Source organism: Schistocerca serialis, chromosome 8, assembly GCF_023864345.2.
Source record: "Schistocerca serialis cubense isolate TAMUIC-IGC-003099 chromosome 8, iqSchSeri2.2, whole genome shotgun sequence".
NCBI classification, from domain to species: Eukaryota; Metazoa; Arthropoda; class Insecta; order Orthoptera; family Acrididae; genus Schistocerca; species Schistocerca serialis.
In genome coordinates this window covers 434,346,343-434,354,872 of record NC_064645.1, presented here as the reverse complement: position 1 = coordinate 434,354,872, position 8,530 = coordinate 434,346,343, and positions in this window count along the sequence as shown.

Genomic DNA, 8,530 nt, shown 5'->3' with positions numbered 1-8,530 from the left:
GGCAACTGTCAAAATTAAGTAATTTTGTTTGTTAGTAAGTTTGATGTGGAAGGAAGCGTGTAGCTGGCCTTCGATGAGGATGAGATCTACATCAGAGAAAGTGGCATGGGATTTGGAATAGGACCATGTGAAATTTAATTGGGAGAAGGTATTTAGATATTCCATGAATTTTGACAAGTCAGCCTAACCATGAGTCCATATGGCAAAGATGTCATCAATGTATCTAAACCAAACCAGGAGCTGAAGGCTTAGGGATCCCAGGAAAGCCCGCTCAAAGCAACGCATGAAAAGGTTAGCACAGGAAGGAGCCATCCTGGGTCCAATGGCCATATCCCTGATGCGTTTGTTTGTTTGCACCTCAAAGGTGAAGTAGTTATTAGTAAGTATGAAGTCGATTAAGGTGAGCAGGAAGGCTGTCATAGGTTTGGAATCAGGTGGGTGCCAACTGAGGAAATGTTCTGCAGCTGACAGACCATGTTCTTGGGGGTGTTGGTATATAGGCAGGTGGAATCAGTGGTGATAAGCAAGGTGTGTGGTGGGAGTGGGACGGGAACAGATTTCATATGGTCTAGGAAATGGTTGGTGTCTTTAATATAGGAGGGAAATTATTGTACTATGGGTTGCTGATGTTGATAAACTAAGGCAGATATACATTTGGTGGGTGCTTTGAAGCCAGCAACTATGGAAGGGCCAGTATGATAAGGTTTGTGGCTTTCAGGAAGAAGATAAAAGGTGGATGTGCATGGTTTCGGTGGGGTAAGAAGGTCTATGGGCTTAGGTGTTAAGTCCTTATGAGGAGCCTGAGGTTTTAAGGAGGGACTGCAGGTCAGTTTGAATCACAGGGATGGGATGTTGATAGCAGATACTCTATGTAGAGGTGTCAGGCAGCTGGAGCAGACCTTCATTTACATACTCGTATCCTTCAAGTACCACAGTGGTAAATCCCTTATCTGCTGGGAGGATAATGATGGAGTCATCAGCTTTTAGGGAACAAAGAGCCTGGAGTTCTACAGAGGACAGGTTAGGGTCGTGTTGTAGGGACCTGAGGAAGTGTTGGGAGGAATTCTTGGAAGGCTGTAAGGGATGATTTCGAGGTATTGGTGGTGGATCAACTTAGGATCATGGTCGGAACTGTTCAAGGCAGGGTTCAATGTCAGGTTTTACTGCTGGAAGGTTTTGGGACGGGGTTGCAAAGTGATATTTCCAGCTGACATTATATGTGGAGAAAAGTAGGTCCTTCACCAAAGCAGCATGGTTAACTGGAGGTTTAGGGCTGAAAGTGAGATCGTTGGATAATACAGATAATTCAGGAAGAGAAAGGGCTTTAGACAACAGGTTGAGAACACATTACTGTTGTGACTGGTGGCCACACTCGGTTTGTAGAAGAGGAGTGGTGGCTGGTGGTGTGGCTGTTTAGGGAGCTGCAGAGGTAACGGGAAGGGAAACAACACTGTTGAGGTAGTATTAAAAATATATTGTCCATGTCTGTCTGAATGTTTGTTAGAGCTCTGTGCATGAATTTGCAGTAAACTGGTCAAGAACTTTTTGAGATTCTTGGTAACAATGTTAAACAAAGACTTGGTCTGTATATAAAGTACATATTATTGGCTTTTCTGTCTTAAGCTTTACCTAACCTATCCTAACCAAAATGTAGACGTACTGCCAATGTTATGAAAAGGACAGTTGCTACTCATATAGTGGAGATGCTGAGTCACAGAGAGGCTCAATAAAAAGAATGATGAACAAAGCTTTCGGTCAACCAGGCCTTCATCAGAATAGACAACATACACACACGCAGCTCACACACACACGACCACAGTCACTGATTGCCCAGCCCTTAGCAGCCTGAGACTGATCATAATATCAGTCATCGGAACTAGCACTACATAGGATTCAATCATCATACAGGAGAAACAATACTTCTATTACAAAAAGGTGACTGGGACTAAATGTGTGAATTACGTTTGCATGAATGTGTGTATGTTGTCTATTCTGAAGAATGCCTGTTTGGTCGAAAGCTTTGTTTTACAGTCTTTTTTTCGTGACCACCTGTGACTCAGCATCTCTGCTATATGGTAAATAGCAACAAGCCTTTTCATACTACTGTCATTATTCCATCCACAATTTTCCATTGTTTACAGACATACTGTATATTATGTATCCATATTTCCACAATGATCACAGAAGATGATTTAGAAATAAAAGTGAGATGTGTGTGATGAAAAATATTCTGTAATTGCATTAAGCTTAAGAAATGTGAGAAGTTTATAGTAGGTCAGCACCTTCCTGTAGCAGGAATAATAATTAAGAATAGAGCAGAAAACTAATAAATTGTGTGACCAATATGTTGTAACTGTTTAACTACGTTGGTTCAATGATTTACACATAGAAGCATCTATTTATGTACAACACACACATACGGTATAGCCATATTGCTATCTTCCAACATCAAAACCTCTGTGTTGTGAATCGGAAAGTAACAACCTGCAGCGGTCAGGTCAGGTCAGTGTTGAAGGCAACATCTCTATAACTTCTGTAGATACGTGTATTACAGCACATCATAGATGAGTCAGTAACCTGCTCTTAAAACCACTGATCATAATATCAATCATCGGAAATAGCACTACATAGGATTCAGTCATCATACAGGAGAAACACTACTTCTATTACAAAAAGTTGGCTGGGACTAAATGAGATGTACAACACATCGCAGAACAGATTACAGAGCACACATGCTAATGATTATTGTACTGAACACAAGTGATACATAGTGCACTGTGGAGTGCAGACTAAACCAGCAAATGAGACAAATCTAAACTTTACCAAAAAACTAGAACAGCTATGGACATCAACCAGACTGAAGTAGTTTTTAGGACAGCATTGTTGGAGACTGAAAGATACTGGGACAACACATGATGTGGCTCACAAGCACCTAACTAAAAAAGATTGAAATCTCCACAGACTTTGTCCAAACTGGCAAGCAAATGGAACAATGACACAGGGCCAGAGAAGCACTGCAGAATATCTGCTGAATGAGCTCTTTTCAAATGTTTACAAGCAAATAGGTGAATTAAAACACACACTAAAACCAACACTAATGAACAACACAACAATCATTAAAACCAGCATACACGCGCACCCCTGCCCCCCCCCCCCTCGCAAAACAAACAAACAAATGATTACACACAAATGATTAGGATCTACTTGCCTCAGTAACACCCCTGCTAAGATTCAGGAGTGACCTGGGGTGATTCTAGAAGTCAGTCGGAGGGGGGGGGGGGGGGAGGGGGGGGCAGGTTGGGGGAATGGAATATCACTTTAAGAAAAAGGAGTTGGGGTCCTCCACTGACAAATCGGTAAAATTTGGTGTTGCTTAAAGTATCTTTTGGTAACTGTTTTGGAGTTCAGGGAAAAAAAAAACCCTTACTTTAACATGGCAGATTTTATAAATTACATAAACCATAAAAAGGTCAACTTACAACAAATAAGTTTTCATTAATTTTCTGGATACAGAAGATGACATGAATGTAAAAACATGAACTTGACATGAATACAAAAAAATTCTGTAACAAAATTCACTGGATATTTCCGTCTTCTGCCCAATTTATCATGCTCATTCGTCTCTGTTTCTTTTTACTGAATATGTCAATGATATTTTCAATGTCCATATCTCTTTCTTTATGGATATTTGCAAGAGCCTATTTAGCTTTCTTGATTATAGTGAGTGGTACATTAATATACATCCAAGATATATTAATAAATAATGAGATGCCCATTTTAAGTTAAATGATATTTATTGGTTTACACAGTAAGCTATTTGCCACTTTTTTTTGTTAAAATGTGTTTGAAATACAGTGCATCCTATATTGCTACATAATTATATAAAAAAAAGAAGATTGAATCTCTTGAAGTAATATATTAGCTGATTTCTGAAGTCATTTTATCCAGTGTAATATGATACTCCATTGGGGGGTGGGGGGCTATAGTGTCCCCCCCCCCCTCTTGCCACTGTCACTGGGAGTGACCTCTGTGTGCATGTGTGTGTGTGTGGGGGGGGGGGGGGGGTGCATTTAGCGATGCTCAACAGCAATGCTATCAGTAGCTTTATGAAAATTAATAGAAACAAATATGGTTAAAATGTCGAAAATGTTATAAAACAAGTAAGAGACAATCTGAAATAAAATTGTACTTGCTCTCCCAATTTCACCCACACGATCACACTATCTCACATCCTGTAAGATAGCAAAAAATAGTCTGATACTCTACAATTGTCAATTACAACTCAAGTAATACAAGAGCAAAGCTAAAATAATTACACAGGGAAATGTGGCTGGCTAATTACTTATAAAAAAGCTTGGCTGAGCCAGTCACCCAGATAATACTAAAAAAAACTTTTCCCTAAAATTTTAGGAAATGAGTCGGTTATTTCACAGAACCTTGAAATCAAACCACATTTGTGTCATTGTCAGTTAAAATAGAGGACAAACCTGTATGTAAATTAGCTGCTCTCCTCTTGTCTGAATATAAAACACAGTCAGTTAAAATGTGGTGCCTTATGATCTGTACACCTCAAGCACCACAAATTGGAGGGTCTTCCTATCAGAGCAAAAAGCCATGCATTATATGGCTTGTCCTACACAAAGACGAGTGAGAAGAACCTCATCCTGGCTGTGTGGCTGGGAAGAGGTATGCAGCTGAGTTTAATAAATGCAGTTCATTGTTTGTCACTGCCAGTCACCCCTCTTTCTCTTCTATGCATGACTATACCTCAACAGTGAGGTGATATCATGTATGGCATAGCATACTGAACTATCATTATTGCACCACACCTCCTCGGCCCCTACATCTGTCATTTCATTCCTCTTAATCCCCACGTGCCCCCTGTTTAGACCCACCTGTGAATATAGCTACCTAGTTGACATGCTTATTTAAAATGAAGTAAAATACTGTACCAAAAACATAGGCACGAGTGAAGCCTCTTCTGTATGCCAGTAAATCTAAAATTACTCTGTCCCTCTCTAATAATCCGGGAAGCAGTTGGTAGCAATCCTGGATTTGGGTTTGTACTTGCACCACACCTTGTGACACCAGTTCGCACTTCACACAGATCCCAGACTGACTTTTAACTTGTGAAAGATTTGAGAAAAGGCATTCCATAGCTGAGCAACAATGCAGTATGCACATGAGGAGTTGCCACTGGATGGTGAGTGATGGTTAGCCAGCACAGAGACTGGGTATGCTGCTGCTCCTCTCAGCACCTGTGGCCAGCCTGATACCTCATGGTGCACAGTGTCAAAGATTTTCAGGCGAAAAGGTCTCACTTATTTACACACTGATCCATTGTCAAGCTGCAGTTTCACAACAGCTCTGAAGAACTGGAACAGGCACCCCTTGCCCTCTCCCCAAGACCTGTGGCAAAGGCACTTAAAGATATTAAGTACTTTCTGTATCCTTGGCTTCAGCTTCTGTAGGTGTGGTGACCACCACTGTTTGAATCAAATGTAAGGCCTACAAATGTCACTGACTCTAATGTAGAATGGCATTCCTCATATGCAAGTCACACACACACACACACACACACACACACACACACACACACAGAGGTCACTGTTGTGGTATTGGAGGAGGAACAGAAATTCCAAAATTTTCCACAAATAAGGAGCCCTGCACAGGCCTCCTTACATAGATGTTATGCTGTTTATTGCTATGGCAATGAGGGCGATATTTTCCTGGGGAACACCATTCTCCTGCTCAAAATCTTTCAACAGCATGTCACAAAGTTGGTACCTAAAAAAGCATTAATATGAAAGGACCGAAGGAATATGGGGAGGTGGCTACAAATGGTCCATTGGTGTAGCGGTCTTATAATGTTATACCTCCAAGTAGTGTCTTATACCTTACCAATGACAAAAATCATCCCTATACAATGATGTTTTATGTAGGAAAGCCTACCAGATAAATGCCTCTAGCAAGGTCAGGTTGTCAACAGTGGATCGATGTCACCTGAATCTACACAGAGTGGCTACGGAGCTTCCCGGTCTCCGATGTCCAGACCAGGTGATGGCAGACTTCTCATGTGCATACTGTATTGTTGCTTGTTAAGGCAACACACTGGTAACTACTGGGACACATTTGGACCTTTACCGGTTCAAGACCCGGTGTTGAAGTTGCCTCTCTCCATGAGCTGGGAAACTGACTTGTCAGCCATATTTAACTAAAACCTTTGGGGGGGATTTCCTTTAATATTATCTGCACGTTTTGCAGCATGGTGCATGGGATTTTTTTTGTGACTGGGAGCAGTATCACGCACCTTGGACAGTGCCAAATTCAGCTCCCACATGGAGAAACTGCAGCTTATGACTCACAATTGTTGGATCTGAAGACCAACTCACTGCTTTCCATTTTTTCATGCACCTCTCTTTTCCTGGAGGAACACTGGGGGACACATACCCCTACACTTTTCTGTACATAAAGTAACTTCTCTACGAATTTAAAGGAGGACAGGAGTCAGTTACAAAAATCCATAATTTATTGCAGATCTAGATTTTGGCTACAACTTAGTCACCATTGGTGCATTACCAGAAGAATCATATCGGTATCAATATGTCAGAGCATAAAATTTTGACATGTTGGTACTTATATGACTCTTCTGGTAATGCACCGATGATTATGTTATAGTCTGAATCTAGACCTGCTAAAAATTACAGATTTTTATGACTGACTGCTGTCTTCCTTTAAATTTGAATATTCAACGGTCGCTGTGCACACAGACATCTATTGGATTCCAATTTGGTTAAGTCCTTTACAATGTTGGAGAACTTAAAAGTTTGCCAATGATTTATTTCATGGACATAAATCACATTTGTTTCATTTTTTTGCATGTTGGTAATCTCAGTATGAATGATGCCAATGCAGTCTGTGGTGGGAAAAGTGATACATTTAATTGTTTTGAATACGCCAGCATCTCCTTCATCCTCTTAATCCAGTGAAATGTACTCCCATATCCACTGGTGATTTTCAATGCAGTTTTTCACAAATGAATCTCGTTATCACACCTCCAAGAGCTTCATTCCATTTTACCATTTTCAGCAATCTGATGTTCATTAAATTGTAGTCCTCCATTGCAGTTGTTTCACAACCTATGGGTTACATATGCTCCTTGCTTATAAAAGGAACACATCTTGCTTCTGATACCAAGGAGACTACAGCAGACATGAGCTGGTGTCAATTTGGAAACTGTTATGACACTAGATAATGTTAATTACAATGTAGTTTTATACTAAACCGTGTCTCTGATTGCCTACCATTATGCCCTAAAATGAGGGGCACTATCCGAGGTCCTTCCCAGCCCTACTAAAGTGGTGTTCCATTGCCCTCCCAACCTCCAGAACATCCTAGTCCATACCTATGCCACTCCCATTCCCAACCCCTTGCCATAAGGATCATATCCCTGTGGAAGACCCGGGTACAAGACTGCCCAATCTACCCACACAACATTTTCTATTGTCATAGGTTTATCCTACGTACCTCATCAGGGGCCAGGCCACCTGTGAAAGTAGTTATATAATTTACCAGCTCTGCTGCAATCATTGCACAGCTCTTTATATTTGTACGACTACCAACCACGTGTCCACCACGATGAACGGCCACTGCTACATTGTGGCCAAGAGCAAAGTGGACCATCCTGTGGCATAACATAGAGCTGATCATAGCTTGCTTGATTTCGATGGCTGTTTCACTACCCAAGCCATCTGGATCGTCCTCTCCACCACCAGCTTTTCTGAAGTGCACAAATGGGAGCTATCCTTAAAACATTTTGTCCACTCCCGTAATTATCCCAGCCTCAACCTATGGTAACACTGTCCCCACACCCTCCACTGAACAGTTTCCACCCTCTCTGCTTTATCATCTCCTCTCCATTCTCATCTCCCAACATCTGTCATCCTCTGCCAACACACCTGCCCACCTTTCCCATTCCTCTCTTTTTGCTCATTCCCCCCCCCCCCACCCTACAACCTCCTGACACTACAAGTGTTGGCATTGTAGCCCTGCACACTCCAGCAGACAGGGTTCCTCTTCCCTCTCACCCTGTAAAATATTACCCCTTTCCCTTACGCTCCAGACTGCTGCTTCCACCCCACATAATTGTATTCAGACTTGAGCTGCCAGTCGTGTATGTGAGATGTGACTGCTTATGTGTATGAATGGTGTGTGTTTCTCTTTTGTTGATGAAGGCTGTGGCCGAAAACTTTGGGAAGTCTTAATTGTGCTCGTGTGCAACCTAATGTGTCACCTTGATGGTAACTAGCACTATCTTTTCCTACACTGTTCATATTCCTACCTGGAATTTCCTATTCTTAAGATATAAACATACACTTTATACACATTCTCATACTTACACTATTAGATTACCACAGGATATATTTGCCTGGATAGTTTAGCCATATGGGCACATAATATGTGCACAATGCAATAGAAGACAAAATAAATCATGTCCAGCTGTTGTTGCTAAATGGACATGTCCTCAGAT